At 40.6% G+C, this 18889-nt stretch overlaps 36 non-coding genes across 36 annotated transcripts; all 36 read left to right on the top strand.

Moving 5' to 3' along the window:
• Window positions 1-256: 256 nt before the first annotated feature.
• Trnas-uga (transfer RNA serine (anticodon UGA)) lies at window positions 257-338 on the top strand. The gene has a single exon. It is a non-coding gene; the product is annotated as a tRNA-Ser (tRNA).
• Window positions 339-543: 205 nt separating this feature from the next.
• Trnag-ucc (transfer RNA glycine (anticodon UCC)) lies at window positions 544-614 on the top strand. Its single transcript has one exon. It is a non-coding gene; the product is annotated as a tRNA-Gly (tRNA).
• Window positions 615-1100: 486 nt separating this feature from the next.
• On the top strand, window positions 1101-1173 carry Trnar-ucu (transfer RNA arginine (anticodon UCU)). The gene has a single exon. It is a non-coding gene; the product is annotated as a tRNA-Arg (tRNA).
• A 130-nt stretch (window positions 1174-1303) lies between these two features.
• Window positions 1304-1385, top strand: Trnas-uga (transfer RNA serine (anticodon UGA)). The gene has a single exon. It is a non-coding gene; the product is annotated as a tRNA-Ser (tRNA).
• Window positions 1386-1590: 205 nt separating this feature from the next.
• Window positions 1591-1661, top strand: Trnag-gcc (transfer RNA glycine (anticodon GCC)). The gene has a single exon. It is a non-coding gene; the product is annotated as a tRNA-Gly (tRNA).
• Window positions 1662-1944: 283 nt separating this feature from the next.
• On the top strand, window positions 1945-2026 carry Trnas-uga (transfer RNA serine (anticodon UGA)). Its single transcript has one exon. It is a non-coding gene; the product is annotated as a tRNA-Ser (tRNA).
• A 630-nt stretch (window positions 2027-2656) lies between these two features.
• Trnar-ucu (transfer RNA arginine (anticodon UCU)) lies at window positions 2657-2729 on the top strand. The gene has a single exon. It is a non-coding gene; the product is annotated as a tRNA-Arg (tRNA).
• A 950-nt stretch (window positions 2730-3679) lies between these two features.
• On the top strand, window positions 3680-3752 carry Trnar-ucu (transfer RNA arginine (anticodon UCU)). Its single transcript has one exon. It is a non-coding gene; the product is annotated as a tRNA-Arg (tRNA).
• Window positions 3753-4169: 417 nt separating this feature from the next.
• Window positions 4170-4240, top strand: Trnag-gcc (transfer RNA glycine (anticodon GCC)). Its single transcript has one exon. It is a non-coding gene; the product is annotated as a tRNA-Gly (tRNA).
• A 486-nt stretch (window positions 4241-4726) lies between these two features.
• Window positions 4727-4799, top strand: Trnar-ucu (transfer RNA arginine (anticodon UCU)). Its single transcript has one exon. It is a non-coding gene; the product is annotated as a tRNA-Arg (tRNA).
• Window positions 4800-4928: 129 nt separating this feature from the next.
• Trnas-uga (transfer RNA serine (anticodon UGA)) lies at window positions 4929-5010 on the top strand. The gene has a single exon. It is a non-coding gene; the product is annotated as a tRNA-Ser (tRNA).
• Window positions 5011-5215: 205 nt separating this feature from the next.
• Window positions 5216-5286, top strand: Trnag-ucc (transfer RNA glycine (anticodon UCC)). The gene has a single exon. It is a non-coding gene; the product is annotated as a tRNA-Gly (tRNA).
• A 486-nt stretch (window positions 5287-5772) lies between these two features.
• Trnar-ucu (transfer RNA arginine (anticodon UCU)) lies at window positions 5773-5845 on the top strand. The gene has a single exon. It is a non-coding gene; the product is annotated as a tRNA-Arg (tRNA).
• A 130-nt stretch (window positions 5846-5975) lies between these two features.
• On the top strand, window positions 5976-6057 carry Trnas-uga (transfer RNA serine (anticodon UGA)). The gene has a single exon. It is a non-coding gene; the product is annotated as a tRNA-Ser (tRNA).
• A 205-nt stretch (window positions 6058-6262) lies between these two features.
• On the top strand, window positions 6263-6333 carry Trnag-gcc (transfer RNA glycine (anticodon GCC)). Its single transcript has one exon. It is a non-coding gene; the product is annotated as a tRNA-Gly (tRNA).
• Window positions 6334-6616: 283 nt separating this feature from the next.
• Window positions 6617-6698, top strand: Trnas-uga (transfer RNA serine (anticodon UGA)). The gene has a single exon. It is a non-coding gene; the product is annotated as a tRNA-Ser (tRNA).
• A 632-nt stretch (window positions 6699-7330) lies between these two features.
• Trnar-ucu (transfer RNA arginine (anticodon UCU)) lies at window positions 7331-7403 on the top strand. The gene has a single exon. It is a non-coding gene; the product is annotated as a tRNA-Arg (tRNA).
• A 949-nt stretch (window positions 7404-8352) lies between these two features.
• Trnar-ucu (transfer RNA arginine (anticodon UCU)) lies at window positions 8353-8425 on the top strand. Its single transcript has one exon. It is a non-coding gene; the product is annotated as a tRNA-Arg (tRNA).
• A 323-nt stretch (window positions 8426-8748) lies between these two features.
• Window positions 8749-8819, top strand: Trnag-gcc (transfer RNA glycine (anticodon GCC)). Its single transcript has one exon. It is a non-coding gene; the product is annotated as a tRNA-Gly (tRNA).
• A 486-nt stretch (window positions 8820-9305) lies between these two features.
• Window positions 9306-9378, top strand: Trnar-ucu (transfer RNA arginine (anticodon UCU)). The gene has a single exon. It is a non-coding gene; the product is annotated as a tRNA-Arg (tRNA).
• Window positions 9379-10351: 973 nt separating this feature from the next.
• Window positions 10352-10424, top strand: Trnar-ucu (transfer RNA arginine (anticodon UCU)). The gene has a single exon. It is a non-coding gene; the product is annotated as a tRNA-Arg (tRNA).
• A 129-nt stretch (window positions 10425-10553) lies between these two features.
• Trnas-uga (transfer RNA serine (anticodon UGA)) lies at window positions 10554-10635 on the top strand. The gene has a single exon. It is a non-coding gene; the product is annotated as a tRNA-Ser (tRNA).
• Window positions 10636-10840: 205 nt separating this feature from the next.
• On the top strand, window positions 10841-10911 carry Trnag-gcc (transfer RNA glycine (anticodon GCC)). Its single transcript has one exon. It is a non-coding gene; the product is annotated as a tRNA-Gly (tRNA).
• A 486-nt stretch (window positions 10912-11397) lies between these two features.
• Trnar-ucu (transfer RNA arginine (anticodon UCU)) lies at window positions 11398-11470 on the top strand. Its single transcript has one exon. It is a non-coding gene; the product is annotated as a tRNA-Arg (tRNA).
• Window positions 11471-11886: 416 nt separating this feature from the next.
• Trnad-guc (transfer RNA aspartic acid (anticodon GUC)) lies at window positions 11887-11957 on the top strand. Its single transcript has one exon. It is a non-coding gene; the product is annotated as a tRNA-Asp (tRNA).
• Window positions 11958-12443: 486 nt separating this feature from the next.
• Trnar-ucu (transfer RNA arginine (anticodon UCU)) lies at window positions 12444-12516 on the top strand. Its single transcript has one exon. It is a non-coding gene; the product is annotated as a tRNA-Arg (tRNA).
• A 129-nt stretch (window positions 12517-12645) lies between these two features.
• Window positions 12646-12727, top strand: Trnas-uga (transfer RNA serine (anticodon UGA)). Its single transcript has one exon. It is a non-coding gene; the product is annotated as a tRNA-Ser (tRNA).
• Window positions 12728-12932: 205 nt separating this feature from the next.
• On the top strand, window positions 12933-13003 carry Trnag-gcc (transfer RNA glycine (anticodon GCC)). The gene has a single exon. It is a non-coding gene; the product is annotated as a tRNA-Gly (tRNA).
• A 974-nt stretch (window positions 13004-13977) lies between these two features.
• On the top strand, window positions 13978-14048 carry Trnag-gcc (transfer RNA glycine (anticodon GCC)). The gene has a single exon. It is a non-coding gene; the product is annotated as a tRNA-Gly (tRNA).
• A 480-nt stretch (window positions 14049-14528) lies between these two features.
• Trnar-ucu (transfer RNA arginine (anticodon UCU)) lies at window positions 14529-14601 on the top strand. The gene has a single exon. It is a non-coding gene; the product is annotated as a tRNA-Arg (tRNA).
• Window positions 14602-15572: 971 nt separating this feature from the next.
• On the top strand, window positions 15573-15645 carry Trnar-ucu (transfer RNA arginine (anticodon UCU)). The gene has a single exon. It is a non-coding gene; the product is annotated as a tRNA-Arg (tRNA).
• A 129-nt stretch (window positions 15646-15774) lies between these two features.
• On the top strand, window positions 15775-15856 carry Trnas-uga (transfer RNA serine (anticodon UGA)). The gene has a single exon. It is a non-coding gene; the product is annotated as a tRNA-Ser (tRNA).
• A 1253-nt stretch (window positions 15857-17109) lies between these two features.
• On the top strand, window positions 17110-17180 carry Trnag-gcc (transfer RNA glycine (anticodon GCC)). The gene has a single exon. It is a non-coding gene; the product is annotated as a tRNA-Gly (tRNA).
• A 689-nt stretch (window positions 17181-17869) lies between these two features.
• Window positions 17870-17951, top strand: Trnas-uga (transfer RNA serine (anticodon UGA)). Its single transcript has one exon. It is a non-coding gene; the product is annotated as a tRNA-Ser (tRNA).
• A 197-nt stretch (window positions 17952-18148) lies between these two features.
• On the top strand, window positions 18149-18219 carry Trnag-gcc (transfer RNA glycine (anticodon GCC)). Its single transcript has one exon. It is a non-coding gene; the product is annotated as a tRNA-Gly (tRNA).
• A 486-nt stretch (window positions 18220-18705) lies between these two features.
• Trnar-ucu (transfer RNA arginine (anticodon UCU)) lies at window positions 18706-18778 on the top strand. The gene has a single exon. It is a non-coding gene; the product is annotated as a tRNA-Arg (tRNA).
• The last annotated feature ends 111 nt before the right edge of the window (window positions 18779-18889 follow it).

Genomic DNA, 18889 nt, shown 5'->3' with positions numbered 1-18889 from the left:
TGGTAGATTTCTCGCCTGCCACGCGGGAGATCGGGATTCGATTAAACCTTGCAAGTCTTCGTGGCGCAATGGATAGCGCGCTGGACTTCTAATCAAGAGGTTCCGGGTTTGAGTCCCGGCGAAGATGGTGTTCATTTATGCGAATACATTTTATATTCTCATTAATACATCTTTCCCGTCAATATCTGTTGCTCATGTATTTTTTGAATTTTACTAAAGAGATAAAATCTGTATACCAAAAGTTACTAAAGTATAAGCTGTGATGGCCGAGTGGTTAAGGCGTTGGACTTGAAATCCAATGAGATATTCCAGCGCAGGTTCGAACCCTGCTCGCAGCGTTTAATTTTGTAAACATATGAACATTGAACCACAAATTGCTAACGTAGTAACTTTGATGGCCGAGTGCTTAAGGCGTTGGACTTGAAATCCAGCGGGATATTCTCACGGAGGTTCGAGCCCTGCTCGCAGCGTTTAATTTTGTTTTATTTAAGATAAAAACATTAAAATGCAATCGAGAGTGAAAAGATAACCTACCGCGAACGAGCATTGGTGGTTCAGTGGTAGAATTCTCGCCTTCCACGCGGGAGGCCTGGGTTCGATTCCCGGCCAATGCAGCTCATAATATTTTCAAGAATTTAATAATATTTCATGGTACAAAATATGGAATATGATCTGTTTTCTATTAAAAGTTGCGAGACTTCGTGGCGCAATGGATAGCGCACTGGTCTTCTAATCCAGAATACATTTTAAATTCTAATTAATACATCTTTCCCATCAATATCCGTTGCTTATGTATTTTTTAAATTTATGCTCATTTCTTTTTTAAATTATTACTAAAGAGACAAAGTCTGTGAACCACAAGTTACTAGCGGTGAAGCTGTGATGACCGAGTGATTAAGGCGTTGGACTTGAAATCTTGCGGGATATTCCCGCGCAGGTTCGTACCCTGATCGCAGCGTTTAATATTGTTTTATTAACATATGAACATCAAAATGCAATCGATAGTGAAAAGATAACCTATTGCGCAACGAGCATTGGTGTTTCAGTGGTGGATTTCTCGCCTGCCACGCGGGAGATCGGGATTCGATTAAACCTTGCGAGTCTTCGTGGCGCAATGGATAGCGCGCTGGACTTCTAATCCAGAGGTTTCGGGTTCGAGTCCCGGCGAAGATGGTGTTCATATATGCGAATACATTTTATATTCCAATTAATTAATCTCTCCCGTCAATATCCGTTGCTTATGTATTTTTTTGAATTTTACTAACGAGATAAAATTTGTATAACAAAAGTTACTAAAGTAGAAGCTGTGATGGCCGAGTGGTTAAGTCGTTGGACTTGAAATCCAATGGGATATTCCCGCGCAGGTTCGAACCCTGCTCGCAGCGTTTAATTTTGTAAACATATGAACATTGAACCACAAATTACTATCGTAGTTACTGTGATGGCCGAGTCCTTAAGGCGTTGGACATGAAATCCAGCGGGATATTTTCACGGAGGTTCGAGCCCTGCTCGCAGCGTTTAATTTTGTTTTAATTAAGTTAAAAACATTAAAATGCAATCGAGAGTGAAAAGATAACCTACCGCGAACGAGCATTGGTGGTTCAGTGGTAGAATTCTCGCCTGCCATGCGGGAGGCCCGGGTTCGATTCCCGGCCAATGCAGCTCATGATATTTTCAAGAATTTGATAATAATTCATGGTACGAAATATGGAAAATGTTCTGTTTTCTATTAAAAGTTGCGAGACCTCGTGGCGCAATGGATAGCGCACTGGACTTCTAATCCAGAGGTTCGGGGTTCGGGTCCCGGCGAAGATGGTGTTCATTTATGCGAATACATTTTATATTCTCATTAATACATCTTTCCCGTCAATATCCGTTGCTTATGTATTTTTTGAATTTTACTAAAGAGATAAAATCTGTATACCAAAAGTTACTAAAGTAGAAGCTGTGATGGCCGAGTGGTTAAGGCGTTGGACTTGAAATCCAATGGGATATTCCCGCGCAGGTTCGAACCCTGATCGCAGCGTTTAATTTTGTTTTATTTAAGTTAAAAACATTAAATTGCAATCGAGAGTGAAAGGATAACCTACCGCGAACGAGGATTGGTGGTTCAGTGGTAGAATTCTCGCCTGCCACTCGGGAGGCCCGGGTTAGATTCCCGGCCAATGCAGCTCATAATATTTTCAAGAATTTGATAATAATTCAGGGTACGAAATATGGAAAATGTTCTGTTTTCTATTAAAAGTTGCGAGTCTTCGTGGCGCAATGGTTAGCGCACTGGACTTCTAATCCAGAATACATTTTAAATTCTAATTAATACATCTTTCCCATCAATATCCGTTGCTTATGTATTTTTTAAATTTATGCTTATCTCTTTTTTAAATGATTACTAAAGAGGCAAAGTCTGTGAACCACAAGTTATTAGCGGAGAAGCTGTGGTGACCGAGTGATTAAGGCGTTGGACTTGAAATACAGCGGGATATTCCCGCGCAGGTTCGTACCCTGCTCGCAGCGTTTAATCGTGTTTTATTAACATATGAACATCAAAATGCAATCGAGAGTGAAAATATAACCTATTGCGCAACGAGCATTGATGTTTCAGTGGTAGATTTCTCGCCTGCCACGTGGGAGATCGGGATTCGATTAAACCTTGCGAGTCTTCGTGGCGCAATGGATAGCGCGCTGGACTTCTAATCCAGAGGTTCTGGGTTCGAGTCCCGGCGGAGATGGTGTTCATTTATGGGAATACATTTTAAATTCTAATTAATACATCTTTCTCGTCAATATCCGTTGCTTATGTATTTTTTAAATTTTACTAAAGAGATAAAATCTGTATACCAAAAGTTACTAAAGTGGAATCTGTGATGGCCGAGTGGTTAAGGCGTTGGACTTGAAATCCAATGGGATATTCCCGCGCAGGTTGAAACCCTGCTCGCAGCGTTTAATTTTGTAAACATATGAACATTGAACCATAAATTACTAACGTAGTAACTGTGATGGCCGAGTGCTTAAGGCGTTGGACTTGAAATCAAGCGGGATATTCTCACGGAGGTTCGAGCCCTGCTCGCAGCGTTTAATTTTGTTTTATTTAAGATAAAAACATTAAAATGCAATCGAGAGTGAAAAGATAACTTACCGCGAACGAGCATTGGTGGTTCAGTGGTAGAATTCTCGCCTGCCACGCGGAAGGCCCGGGTTCGATTACCGGCCAATGCAGCTCATAATATTTTCAAGAATTTGATAATAATTCATGGTACGAAATATGGAAAATGTTCTGTTTTCTATTAAAAGGTGCGAGACTTCGTGGCGCAATGGATAGCGCACTGGTCTTCTAATCCAGAATACATTTTAAATTCTAATTAATACATCTTTCCCATCAATATCCGTTGCTTATGTATTTTTTAAATTATTACTAAAGAGACAAAGTCTGTGAACCACAAGTTACTAGCGGAGAAGCTGTGATGACCGAGTGATTAAGGCGTTGGACTTGAAATCCAGCGGGATATTCCCGCGCAGGTTCGTACCCTGCTCGCAGCGTTTAATATTGTTTTATTAACATATGAACATCAAAATGCAATCGAGAGTGAAAAGATAACCTATTGCGCAACGAGCATTGGTGTTTCAGTGGTAGATTTCTCGCCTGCCACGCGGGAGATCGGGATTCGATTAAACCTTGCGAGTCTTCGTGGCGCAATGGATAGCGCGCTGGACTTCTAATCCAGAGGTTCCGGGTTCGAGTCCCGGCGAAGATGGTGTTCATTTATGCGAATACATTTTATATTCTAATTAATACATCTTTCCCGTCAATATCCGTTGCTTATGTATTTTTTGAATTTTACTAACGAGATAAAATCTGTATAACAAAAGTTACTAAAGTAGAAGCTGTGATGGTCGAGTGGTTATGGGCGTTGGACTTGAAATCCAATGGGATATTCCCGCGCAGGTTCGAACCCTGATCGCAGCGTTTAATTTTGAAAACATATGAAAATTGAACCACAAATTACTAACGTAGTAACTGTGATGGCCGAGTGCTTAAGGCGTTGGACTTGAAATCGAGCGGGATATTCTCACGGAGATTCGAGCCCTGCTCGCAGGGTTTAAATTTGTTTTATTTAAGGTAAAAACATTAAAATGCAGTCGAGAGTGAAAAGATAACCTACCGCGAACGAGCATTGGTGGTTCAGTGGTAGAATTCTCGCCTGCCACGCGGGAGGCCCGGGTTCGATTCCCGGTCAATGCAGCTCATAATATTTTCAAGAATTTGATTATAATTCATGGTACGAAATATGGAAAATGTTCTGTTTTCTATTAAAAGTTTTGAGACTTCGTGGCGCAATGGATAGCGCACTGGACTTCTAATCCAGAATACATTTTAAATTCTAATTAATACCTCTTTCCCATCAATATCCGTTTCTTATGTATTTTTTAAATTTATGCTTATCTCTTTTTTAAATTATTACTAAAGAGACAAAGTCTGTGAACCACAAGTTACTAGCGGAGAAGCTGTGATGACCGAGTGATTAAGGCGTTGGACTTGATATCCAGCGGGATATTCCCGCGCAGGTTCGTACCCTGCTCGCAGCGTTTAATATTGTTTTATTAACATATGAACAGCAAATTGCAATCGAGAGTGAAAAGATAACCTATTGCGCAACGAGCATTGGTGTTTCTGTGGTAGATTTCTCGCCTGCCACGCGGGAGATCGGGATTCGATTAAACCTTGCAAGTCTTCGTGGCGCAATGGATAGCGCGCTGGACTTCTAATCAAGAGGTTCCGGGTTTGAGTCCCGGCGAAGATGGTGTTCATTTATGCGAATACATTTTATATTCTCATTAATACATCTTTCCCGTCAATATCTGTTGCTCATGTATTTTTTGAATTTTACTAAAGAGATAAAATCTGTATACCAAAAGTTACTAAAGTATAAGCTGTGATGGCCGAGTGGTTAAGGCGTTGGACTTGAAATCCAATGAGATATTCCAGCGCAGGTTCGAACCCTGCTCGCAGCGTTTAATTTTGTAAACATATGAACATTGAACCACAAATTGCTAACGTAGTAACTTTGATGGCCGAGTGCTTAAGGCGTTGGACTTGAAATCCAGCGGGATATTCTCACGGAGGTTCGAGCTCTGCTCGCAGCGTTTAATTTTGTTTTATTTAAGATAAAAACATTAAAATGCAATCGAGAGTGAAAAGATAACCTACCGCGAACGAGCATTGGTGGTTCAGTGGTAGAATTCTCGCCTTCCACGCGGGAGGCCTGGGTTCGATTCCCGGCCAATGCAGCTCATAATATTTTCAAGAATTTAATAATATTTCATGGTACAAAATATGGAATATGATCTGTTTTCTATTAAAAGTTGCGAGACTTCGTGGCGCAATGGATAGCGCACTGGTCTTCTAATCCAGAATACATTTTAAATTCTAATTAATACATCTTTCCCATCAATATCCGTTGCTTATGTATTTTTTAAATTTATGCTCATTTCTTTTTTAAATTATTACTAAAGAGACAAAGTCTGTGAACCACAAGTTACTAGCGGTGAAGCTGTGATGACCGAGTGATTAAGGCGTTGGACTTGAAATCTTGCGGGATATTCCCGCGCAGGTTCGTACCCTGATCGCAGCGTTTAATATTGTTTTATTAACATATGAACATCAAAATGCAATCGATAGTGAAAAGATAACCTATTGCGCAACGAGCATTGGTGTTTCAGTGGTGGATTTCTCGCCTGCCACGCGGGAGATCGGGATTCGATTAAACCTTGCGAGTCTTCGTGGCGCAATGGATAGCGCGCTGGACTTCTAATCCAGAGGTTTCGGGTTCGAGTCCCGGCGAAGATGGTGTTCATTTATGCGAATACATTTTATATTCCAATTAATTAATCTCTCCCGTCAATATCCGTTGCTTATGTATTTTTTTGAATTTTACTAACGAGATAAAATTTGTATAACAAAAGTTACTAAAGTAGAAGCTGTGATGGCCGAGTGGTTAAGTCGTTGGACTTGAAATCCAATGGGATATTCCCGCGCAGGTTCGAACCCTGCTCGCAGCGTTTAATTTTGTAAACATATGAACATTGAACCACAAATTACTATCGTAGTTACTGTGATGGCCGAGTCCTTAAGGCGTTGGACATGAAATCCAGCGGGATATTTTCACGGAGGTTCGAGCCCTGCTCGCAGCGTTTAATTTTGTTTTAATTAAGTTAAAAACATTAAAATGCAATCGAGAGTGAAAAGATAACCTACCGCGAACGAGCATTGGTGGTTCAGTGGTAGAATTCTCGCCTGCCATGCGGGAGGCCCGGGTTCGATTCCCGGCCAATGCAGCTCATGATATTTTCAAGAATTTGATAATAATTCATGGTACGAAATATGGAAAATGTTCTGTTTTCTATTAAAAGTTGCGAGACCTCGTGGCGCAATGGATAGCGCACTGGACTTCTAATCCAGAGGTTCGGGGTTCGGGTCCCGGCGAAGATGGTGTTCATTTATGCGAATACATTTTATATTCTCATTAATACATCTTTCCCGTCAATATCCGTTGCTTATGTATTTTTTGAATTTTACTAAAGAGATAAAATCTGTATACCAAAAGTTAATAAAGTAGAAGCTGTGATGGCCGAGTGGTTAAGGCGTTGGACTTGAAATCCAATGGGATATTCCCGCGCAGGTTCGAACCCTGATCGCAGCGTTTAATTTTGTTTTATTTAAGTTAAAAACATTAAATTGCAATCGAGAGTGAAAGGATAACCTACCGCGAACGAGGATTGGTGGTTCAGTGGTAGAATTCTCGCCTGCCACTCGGGAGGCCCGGGTTAGATTCCCGGCCAATGCAGCTCATAATATTTTCAAGAATTTGATAATAATTCAGGGTACGAAATATGGAAAATGTTCTGTTTTCTATTAAAAGTTGCGAGTCTTCGTAGCGCAAAGGTTAGCGCACTGTACTTCTAATCCAGAATACATTTTAAATTCTAATTAATACATCTTTCCCATCAATATCCGTTGCTTATGTATTTTTTGAAAATTTATGCTTATCTCTTTTTTAAATGATTACTAAAGAGACAAAGTCTGTGAACCACAAGTTATTAGCGGAGAAGCTGTGGTGACCGAGTGATTAAGGCGTTGGACTTGAAATACAGCGGGATATTCCCGCGCAGGTTCGTACCCTGCTCGCAGCGTTTAATCGTGTTTTATTAACATATGAACATCAAAATGCAATCGAGAGTGAAAAGATAACCTATTGCGCAACGAACATTGGTGTTTCAGTGGTAGATTTCTCGCCTGCCACGTGGGAGATCGGGATTCGATTAAACCTTGCGAGTCTTCGTGGCGCAATGGATAGCGCGCTGGACTTCTAATCCAGAGGTTCTGGGTTCGAGTCCCGGCGAAGATGGTGTTCATTTATGGGAATACATTTTAAATTCTAATTAATACATCTTTCCCGTCAATATCCGTTGCTTATGTATTTTTCAAATTTTACTAAAGAGATAAAATCTGTATACCAAAAGTTACTAAAGTGGAATCTGTGATGGCCGAGTGGTTAAGGCGTTGGACTTGAAATCCAATGGGATATTCCCGCGCAGGTTGAAACCCTGCTCGCAGCGTTTAATTTTGTAAACATATGAACATTGAACCATAAATTACTAACGTAGTAACTGTGATGGCCGAGTGCTTAAGGCGTTGGACTTGAAATCAAGCGGGATATTCTCACGGAGGTTCGAGCCCTGCTCGCAGCGTTTAATTTTGTTTTATTTAAGATAAAAACATAAAAATGCAATCGAGAGTGAAAAGATAACTTACCGCGAACGAGCATTGGTGGTTCAGTGGTAGAATTCTCGCCTGCCACGCGGAAGGCCCGGGTTCGATTACCGGCCAATGCAGCTCATAATATTTTCAAGAATTTGATAATAATTCATGGTACGAAATATGGAAAATGTTCTGTTTTCAATTAAAAGGTGCGAGATTTCGTGGCGCAATGGATAGCGCACTGGTCTTCTAATCCAGAATACATTTTAAATTCTAATTAATACATCTTTCCCATCAATATCCGTTGCTTATGTATTTTTTAAATTATTACTAAAGAGACAAAGTCTGTGAACCACAAGTTACTAGCGGAGAAGCTGTGATGACCGAGTGATTAAGGCGTTGGACTTGAAATCCAGCGGGATATTCCAGGCAGGTTCGTACCCTGCTCGCAGCGTTTAATATTGTTTTATTAACATATGAACACCAAAATGCAATCGAGAGTGAAAAGATAACCTATTGCGCAACGAGCATTGGTGTTTCAGTGGTAGATTTCTCGCCTGCCACGCGGGAGATCGGGATTCGATTAAACCTTGCGAGTCTTCGTGGCGCAATGGATAGCGCGCTGGACTTCTAATCCAGAGGTTCCGGGTTCGAGTCCCGGCGAAGATGGTGATCATTTATGCGAATACATTTTATATTCTAATTAATTAATCTTTCCCGTCAATATCCGTTGCTTATGTATTTTTTGAATTTTACTAACGAGATAAAATCTGTATACCAAAAGTTACTAAAGTAGAAGCTGTGATGGCCATTGAACCACAAATTACTAACGTAGTAACTGTGATGGCCGAGTGCTTAAGGCGTTGGACATGAAATCCAGCGGGATATTTTCACGGAGGTTCGAGCCCTGCTCGCAGCGTTTAATTTTGTTTTATTTAAGTTAAAAACATTAAAATGCAATCGAGAGTGAAAAGATAACCTACCACGAACGAGCATTGGTGGTTCAGCGGTAGAATTCTCGCCTGCCACGCGGGAGGCCCGGGTTCGATTCCCGGCCAATGTAGCTCATAATATTTTCAAGAATTTGATTATAATTCATGGTACGAAATATGGAAAATGTTCTGTTTTCTATTAAAAGTTGCGAGACTTCGTGGCGCAATGGATAGCGCACTGGTCTTCTAATCCAGAATACATTTTAAATTCTAATTAATACATCTTTCCCATCAATATCCGTTGCTTATGTATTTTTTAAATTTATGCTTATCTCTTTTTTAAATTATTACTAAAGAGACAAAGTCTGTGAACCACAAGTTACTAGCGGAGAAGCTGTGATGACCGAGTGATTAAGGCGTTGGACTTGAAATCCAGCGGGATATTCCCGCGCAGGTTCGTACCCTGCTCGCAGCGTTTAATATTGTTTTATTAACATATGAACATCAAAATGCAATCGAGAGTGAAAAGATAACCTATTGCGCAACGAGCATTGGTGTTTCAGTGGTAGATTTCTCGCCTGCCACGGGGGAGATCGGGATTCGATTAATCCTTGCGAGTCTTCGTGGCGCAATGGATAGCGCGCTGGACTTCTAATCCAGAGGTTCCGGGTTCGAGTCCCGGCGAAGATGGTGTTCATTTATGCGAATACATTTTATATTCTCATTAATACATCTTTCCCATCAATATCCGTTGCTTATGTATTTTTTGAATTTTACTAAAGAGATAAAATCTGTATACCAAAAGTTATTAAAGTAGAAGATGTGATGCCCGAGTGGTTAAGGCGTTGGACTTGAAATCCAATGAGATATTCCTGCGCAGGTTCGAACCCTGCTCGCAGCGTTTAATTTTGTAAACATATGAACATTGAACCACAAATTACTAACGTAGTAACTTTGATGGCCGATTGCTTAAGGCGTTGGACTTGAAATCCAGCGGGATATTTTCACGGAGGTTCGAGCCCTGCTCGCAGCGTTTAATTTTGTTTTATTTAAGTTAAAAACATTAAAATGCAATCGAGAGTGAAAAGATAACCTACCGCGAACGAGCATTGGTGGGTCAGTGGTAAAATTCTCGCCTGCCACGCGGGAGGCCCGGGTTCGATTCCCGGCCGATGCAGCTCATAATATTTTCAAGAATTTGATAATAATTCAGGGTACGAAATATGGAAAATGTTCTGTTTTCTATTAAAAGTTGCGAGTCTTCGTGGCGCAATGGTTAGCGCACTGGACTTCTAATCCAGAATACATTTTATATTCTAATTAATACATCTTTCCCATCAATATCCGTTGCTTATGTATTTTTTAAATTAATGCTTATCTCTTTTTTAAATTATTACTAAAGAGACAAAGTCTGGGAACCACAAGTTACTAGCGGAGAAGCTGTGATGACCGAGTGATTAAGGCGTTGGACTTGATATCCAGCGGGATATTCCCGCGCAGGTTCGTACCCTGCTCGCAGCGTTTAATATTGTTTTATTAACATATGAACATCAAAATGCAATCGAGAGTGAAAAGATAACCTATTGCGCAACGAGCATTGGTGTTTCTGTGGTAGATTTCTCGCCTGCCACGCGGGAGATCGGGATTCGATTAAACCTTGCGAGTCTTTGTGGCGCAATGGATAGCGCGCTGGACTTCTAATCCAGAGGTTCCGGGTTCGAGTCCCGGCGAAGATGGTGTTCATTTATGCGAATACATTTTATATTCTCATTAATACATCTTTCCCGTCAATATCCGTTGCTTATTTTTTTTTTGAATTTTACTAAAGAGATAAAATCTGTATACCAAAAGTTACTAAAGTAGAAGCTGTGATGGCCGAGTGGTTAAGGCGTTGGACTTGAAATCCAATGAGATATTCCCGCGCAGGTTCGAACCCTGCTCGCAGCGTTTAATTTTGTAAACATATGAACATTGAACCACAAATTACTAACGTAGTAACTTTGATGGCCGAGTGCTTAAGGCGTTGGACTTGAAATCCAGCGGGATATTCTCACGGAGGTTCGAGCCCTGCTCGCAGCGTTTAATTTTGTTTTATTTAAGATAAAAACATTAAAATGCAATCGAGAGTGAAAAGATAACCTACCGCGAACGAGCATTGGTGGTTCAGTGGTAGAATTCTCGCCTGCCACGCGGGAGGCCCGGGTTCGATTCCCGGCCAATGCAGCTCATAATATTTTCAAGAATTTGATAATAAATCATGGTACGAAATATGGAAAATGTTCTGTTTTCTATTAAAAGGTGCGAGACTTCGTGGCGCAATGGATAGCGCACTGGTCTCCTAATCCAGAATACATTTTAAATTCTAATTAATACATCTTTCCCATCAATATCCGTTGCTTATGTATTTTTTAAATTTATGCTTATCTCTTTTTTAAATTATTACTAAAGAGACAAAGTCTGTGAACCACAAGTTATTAGCGGAGAAGCTGTGATGACCGAGTGATTAAGGCGTTGGACTTGAAATACAGCGGGATATTCCCGCGCAGGTTCGTACCCTGCTCGCAGCGTTTAATCTTGTTTTATTAACATATGAACATCAAAATGCAATCGAGAGTGAAAAGATAACCTATTGCGCAACGAGCATTGGTGTTTCAGTGGTAGATTTCTCGCCTGCCACGTGGGATATCGGGATTCGATTAAACCTTGCGAGTCTTCGTGGCGCAATGGATAGCGCGCTGGACTTCTAATCCAGAGGTTCTGGGTTCGAGTCCCGGCGAAGATGGTGTTCATTTATGCGAATACATTTTTAATTCTAATTAATACATCTTTACCGTCAATATCCGTTGCTTATGTATTTTTTAAATTTTACTAAAGAGATAAAATCTGTATACCAAAAGTTACTAAAGTGGAATCTGTGATGGCCGAGTGGTTAAGGCGTTGGACTTGAAATCCAATGGGATATTCCCGCGCAGGTTGAAACTATGCTCGCAGCGTTTAATTTTGTAAAAATATGAACATTGAACCATAAATTACTAACGTAGTAACTGTGATGGCCGAGTGCTTAAGGCGTTGGACTTGAAATCAAGCGGGATTTTCTCACGGAGGTTCGAGCCCTGCTCGCAGCGTTTAATTTTGTTTTATTTAAGATAAAAACATTAAAATGCAATCGAGAGTGAAACGATAACTTACCGCGAACGAGCATAGGTGGTTCAGTGGTAGAATTTTCGCCTGTCACGCGGGAGGCCCGGGTTCGATTCCCGGCCAATGCAGCTCATAATATTTTCAAGAATTTGATAATAATTCATGGTACGAAATATGGAAAATGTTCTGTTTTCTATTAAAAGGTGCGAGACTTCGTGGCGCAATGGATAGCGCACTGGTCTTCTAATCCAGAATACATTTTAAATTCTAATTAATACATCTTTCCCATCAATATCCGTTGCTTATGTATTTTTTAAACTTATGCTTATCTCTTTTTTAAATTATTACTAAAGAGACAAAGTCTGTGAACCACAAGTTACTAGCGGAGAAGCTGTGATGACCGAGTGATTAAGGCGTTGGACTTGAAATCCAGCGGGATATTCCCGCGCAGGTTCGTACCCTGCTCGCAGCGTTTAATATTGTTTTATTAACATATGAACATCAAAATGCAATCGAGAGTGAAAAGATAACCTATTGCGCAACGAGCATTGGTGTTTCAGTGGTAGATTTCTCGCCTGTCACGCGGGAGATCGGGATTCGATTAAACCTTGCGAGTCTTCGTGGCGCAATGGATAGCGCGCTGGACTTCTAATCCAGAGGTTCCGGGTTCGAGTCCCGGCGAAGATGGTGTTCATTTATGCGAATACATTTTATATTCTCATTAATACATCTTTCCCGTCAATATCCGTTGCTTATGTATTTTTTGAATTTTACTAACGAGATAAAATCTGTATTACAAAAGTTTCTAAAGTAGAAGCTGTGATGGCCGAGTGGTTAAGGCGTTGGACTTGAAATCCAATGGGATATTCCCGCGCAGGTTCAAACCCTGCTCGCAGCGTTTAATTTTGTAAACATATGAACATTGAACCACAAATTACTAACGTAGTAACTGTGATGGCCGAGTGCTTAAGGCGTTGGAATTGAAATCCAGCGGGATATTTTCACGGAGGTTCGAGCCCTGCTCGCAGCGTTTAATTTTGTTTTATTTAAGTTAAAAACATTATATTGCAATCGAGAGTGAAAAGATAACCTACCGCGAACGAGCATTGGTGGTTCAGTGGTAGAATTCTCGCCTGCCACGCGGGAGGCCCGGGTTCGATTCCCGGCCAATGCAGCTCATAATATTTTCAAGAATTTGATAATAATTCAGGGTACGAAATATGGAAAATGTTCTGTTTTCTATTAAAAGTTGCGAGTCTTCGTGGCGCAATGATTAGTCACTGGACTTCTAATCCAGAATACATTTTAAATTCTAATTAATACATCTTTCCCATCAATATCCGTTGCTTATGTATTTTTTAAATTTATGCTTATCTCTTTTTTAAATTATTACTAAAGAGACAAAGTCTGTGAACCACAAGTTATTAGCGGAGAAGCTGTGATGACCGAGTGATTAAGGCGTTGGACTTGAAATACAGCGGGATATTCCCGCGCAGGTTCGTACCCTGCTCGCAGCGTTTAATCTTGTTTTATTAACATATGAACATTAAAATGCAATCGAGAGTGAAAAGATAACCTATTGCGCAACGAGCATTGGTGTTTCAGTGGTAGATTTCTCGCCTGCCACGTGGGAGATCGGGATTCGATTAAACCATGCGAGTCTTCGTGGCGCAATGGATAGCGCGCTCGACTTCTAATCCAGAGATTCTGGGTTCGAGTCCCGGCGAAGATGGTGTTCATTTATGCGAATACATTTTAAATTCTAATTAATACATCTTTACCGTCAATATCCGTTGCTTATGTATTTTTTGAATTTTACTAAAGAGATAAAATCTGTATACCAAAAGTTACTAAGGTGGAATCTGTGATGGCCGAGTGGTTAAGGCGTTGGACTTGAAATCCAATGGGATATTCCCGCGCAGGTTGAAACCCTGCTCGCAGCGTTTAATTTTGTAAACATATGAACATTGAACCATAAATTACTAACGTAGTAACTGTGATGGCCGAGTGCTTAAGGCATTGGACTTGAAATCGAGCGGGATATTCTCACGGAGGTTCGAGCCCTGCTCGCAGCGTTTAATTTTGTTTTATTTAAGATAAAAACATTAAAATGCAATCGAGAGTGAAAAGATAACTTACCGCGAACGAGCATTGGTGGTTCAGTGGTAGAATTCTCGCCTGCCACGCGGGAGGCCCGGGTTCGATTCCCGGCCAATGCAGCTCATAATATTTTCAAGAATTTGATAATAATTCATGGTACAAAATATGGAAAAGTTTTCTAATAAAAGTTGCGAGACTTCGTGGCGCAATGGATAGCGCACTGGACTTCTAATCCAGAATACATTTTAAATTCTAATTAATACATCTTTCCAATCAATATCCGTTGCTTATGTATTTTTTAAATTTATGCTTATCTATTTTTTAAATTATTACTAAAGAGACAAAGTCTGTGAACCACAAGTTACTAGCGGAGAAGCTGTGATGACCGAGTGATTAGGGCGTTGGACTTGAAATCCAGCGGGATATTCCCGCGCAGGTTCGTACCCTGCTCGCAGCATTTAATATTGTTTTATTAACATATGAACATCAAAATGCAATCGAGAGTGAAAAGATAACCTATTGCACAACGAGCATTGGTGTTTCAGTGGTAGATTTCTCGCCTGCCACGCGGGAGATCGGGATTCGATTAAACCTTGCGAGTCTTCGTGGCGCAATGGATAGCGCGCTGGACTTCTAATTCAGAGGTTCCGGGTTCGAGTCCCGGCGAAGATGGTGTTCATTTATGCGAATACATTTTATATTCTCATTAATACATCTTTCCCGTCAATATCCGTTGCTTATGTATTTTTTGAATTTTACTAAAGAGATAAAATCTGTATACCAAAAGCTACTAAAGTAGAAGCTGTGATGCCCGAGTGGTTAAGGCGTTGGACTTGAAATCCAATGAGATATTCCCGCGCAGGTTCGAACCCTGCTCGCAGCGTTTAATTTTGTAAACATATGAACATTGAACCACAAATTACTAACGTAGTAACTTTGATGGCCGAGTGCTTAAGGCGTTGGACTTGAAATCCAGCGGGATATTCTCACGGAGGTTCGAGCCCTGCTCGCAGCGTTTAATTTTGTTTTATTTAAGATAAAAACATTAAAATGCAATCGAGAGTGAAAAGATAACCTACCGCGAACGAGCGTTGGTGGTTCAGTGGTAGAATTCTCGCCTGCCACGCGGGAGGCCTGGGTTTGATTCCCGGCCAATGCAGCTCATAATATTTTCAAGAATTTGATAATATTTCATGGTACAAAATATGGAAAATGATCTGTTTTCTATTAAAAGTTGCGAGACTTCGTGGCGCAATCGATAGCGCACTGGTCTTCTATCCAGAATACATTTTAAATTCTAATTAATACATTTTTCCCATCAATATCCGTTGCTTATGTATTTTTTAAATTTATGCTTATTTCTTTTTTAAATTATTACTAAAGAGACAAAGTCTGTGAACCACAAGTTACTAGCGGTGAAGCTGTGATGACCGAGTGATTAAGGCGTTGGACTTGAAATCCAGCGGGATATTCCGCGCAGGTTCGTACCCTGCTCGCAGCGTTTAATATTGTTTTATTAACATATGAACATCAAAATGCAATCGAGAGTGAAAAGATAACCTATTGCGCAACGAGCATTGGTGTTTCAGTGGTAGATTTCTCGCCTGCCACGCGGGAGATCGGGATTCGATTAAACCTTGCGAGTCTTCGTGGCGCAATGGATAGCGCGCTGGACTTCTAATCCAGAGGTTCCGGGTTCGAGTCCCGGCGAAGATGGTGTTCATTTATGCGACTACATTTTATATTCTAATTAATACATCTTTCCCGTCAATATCCGTTGGTTATGTATATTTTGAATTTTACTAAAGAGATAAAATCTGTATAACAAAAGTTACTAAAGTAGAAGCTGTGATGGCCGAGAGGTTAAGGCGTTGGACTTGAAATCCAATGGGATATTCCCGCGCAGGTTCGAACCCTGCTCGCAGCGTTTAATTTTGTAAACATAGGAAACATTGAACCACAAATTACTAACGTAGTAACTGTGATGGCCGAGTGCTTAAGGCGTTGGACTTGAAATCAAGCGGGATTTTCTCACGGAGGTTCGAGCCCTGCTCGCAGCGTTTAATTTTGTTTTATTTAAGTTAAAAACATTAAATTGCAATCGAGAGTGAAAAGATAACCTACCGCGAACGAGCATTGGTGGTTCAGTGGTAGAATTCTCGCCTGCCACGCGGGCAACCCGGGTTCGATTCCCGGCCAATGCAGCTCATAATATTTTTAAGAATTTGATATTAATTCAGGGTACGAAAAATGGAAAATGTTCTGTTTTCTATTAAAAGTTGCGAGTCTTCGTGGCGCAATGGTTAGCGCACTGGACTTCTAATCCAGAATACATTTTAAATTCTAATTAATACATCTTTCCCATCAATATCCGTTGCTTATGTATTTTTTAAATTTATGCTTATCTCTTTTTTAAATTATTACTAAAGAGACAAAGTCTGTGAACCACAAGTTATTAGCGGAGAAGCTGTGATGACCGAGTGATTAAGGCGTTGGACTTGAAATACAGCGGGATATTCCCGCGCAGGTTCGTACCCTGCTCGCAGCGTTTAATCTTGTTTTATTAACATATGAACATTAAAATGCAATCGAGAGTGAAAAGATAACCTATTGCGCAACGAGCATTGGTGTTTCAGTGGTAGATTTCTCGCCTGCCACGTGGGAGATCGGGATTCGATTAAACCTTGCGAGTCTTCGTGGCGCAATGGATAGCGCGCTCGACTTCTAATCCAGAGGTTCTGGGTTCGAGTCCCGGCGAAGGTGGTGTTCATTTATGCGAATACATTTTAAATTCTAATTAATACATCTTTACCGTCAATATCCGTTGCTTATGTATTTTTTTAAATTTTACTAAAGAGATAAAATCTGTATACCAAAAGTTACTAAAGTGGAATCTGTAATGGCCGAGTGGTTAAGGCGTTGGACTTGAAATCCAATGGGATATTCCTGCGCAGGTTGAAACCCTGCTCGCAGCGTTTAATTTTGTAAACATATGAACATTGAACCATAAATTACTAACGTAGTAACTGTGATGGCCGAGTGCTTAAGGCGTTGGACTTGAAATCAAGCGGGATATTCTCACGGAGGTTCGAGCCCTGCTCGCAGCGTTTAATTTTGTTTTATTTAAGATAAAAACATTAAAATGCAATCGAGAGTGAAAAGATAACTTACCGCGAACGAGCATTGGTAGTTCAGTGGTAGAATTCTCGCCTGCCACGCGGGAGGCCCGGGTTCGATTCCCGGCCAATGCAGCTCATAATATTTTCAAGAATTTGATAATAATTCATGGTACAAAATATGGAAAATGGTCTGTTTTCTATTAAAAGGTTGCGAGACTTCGTGGCGCAATGGATAGCGCACTGGACTTCTAATCCAGAATACATTTTAAATTCTAATTAATACATCTTTCCAATCAATATCCGTTGCTTATGTATTTTTTAACTTTATGCCTATCTATTTTTTAAATTATCACTAAAGAGACAAAGTCTGTGAACCACAAGTTACTAGCGGAGAAGCTGTGATGACCGAGTGATTAGGGCGTTGGACTTGAAATCCAGCGGGATATTCCCGCGCAGGTTCGTACCCTGCTCGCAGCATTTAATATTGTTTTATTAACATATGAACATCAAAATGCAATCGAGAGTGAAAAGATAACCTATTGCACAACGAGCATTGGTGTTTCAGTGGTAGATTTCTCGCCTGCCACGCGGGAGATCGGGATTCGATTAAACCTTGCGAGTCTTCGTGGCGCAATGGATAGCGCGCTGTACTTCTAATCCAGAGGTTCCGGGTTCGAGTCCTGGCGAAGATGGTGTTCATTTATGCGAATACATTTTATATTCTAATTAATACATATTTCCCGTCAATATCCGTTGCTTATGTATTTTTTGAATTTTACTAACGAGATAAAATCTGTATAACAAAAGTTACTAAAGTAGAAGCTGTGATGGCCGAGTGGTTAAGGCGTTGGACTTGAAATCCAATGGGATATTCCCGCGCAGGTTCGAACCCTGCTCGCAGCGTTTAATTTTATGAACATTGAACCACAAATTACTAACGTAGTAACTGTGATGGCCGAGTACTTAAGGCGTGGGACATGAAATCCAGCGGGATATTTTCACGTAGGTTCGAGCCCTGCTCGCAGCGTTTAATTTTGTTTTATTTAAGTTAAAAACATTAAAATGCAATCGAGAGTGAAAAGATAACCTACCGCGAACGAGCATTGGTGGTTCAGTGGTAGAATTCTCGCCTGCCACGCGGGAGGCCCGGGTTCGATTCCCGGCCAATGCAGCTCATAATATCTTCAAGAATTTGATAATAATTCATGGTACGAAATATGGAAAATGTTCTGTTTTCTATTAAAAGTTGCGAGACTTCGTGGCGCAATGGATAGCGCACTGGACTTCTAATCCAGAATACATTTTAAATTCTAATTAATACATCTTTCCTATCAAAATCCGTTGCTTATGTACTTTTTAAATTTATGCTTATCTCTTTTTTAAATTATTAATAAAGAGACAAAGTCTGTGAACCACAAGTTACTAGCGGAGAAGCTGTGATGACCGAGTGATTAAGGCGTTGGACTTGATATCCAGCGGGATATTCCCTCGCAGGTTCGTACCCTGCTCGTAGCGTTTAATATTGTTTTATTAACATATGAACATCAAAATGCAATCTAGAACGAAAAGATAACCTATTGCGCAACGAGCATAGGTGTTTCAGTGGTAGATTTCTCGCCTGCCACGCGGGAGATCGGGATTCGATTAAACCTTGCGAGTCTTCGTGGCGCAATGGATAGCGCGCTGGACTTCTAATTCAGAGGTTCCGGGTTCGAGTCCCGGCGAAGATGGTGTTCATTTATGCGAATACATTTTATATTCTCATTAATACATCTTTCCCGTCAATATCCGTTGCTTATGTATTTTTTGAATTTTACTAAAGAGATAAAATCTGTATACCA

Source organism: Styela clava, chromosome 3 (assembly GCF_964204865.1).
Source record: "Styela clava chromosome 3, kaStyClav1.hap1.2, whole genome shotgun sequence".
NCBI lineage: Eukaryota > Metazoa > Chordata > Ascidiacea > Stolidobranchia > Styelidae > Styela > Styela clava.
The sequence above is the reverse complement of the archived record's forward strand: the minus strand, read 5'-3'. Positions and strand labels throughout refer to the sequence as shown.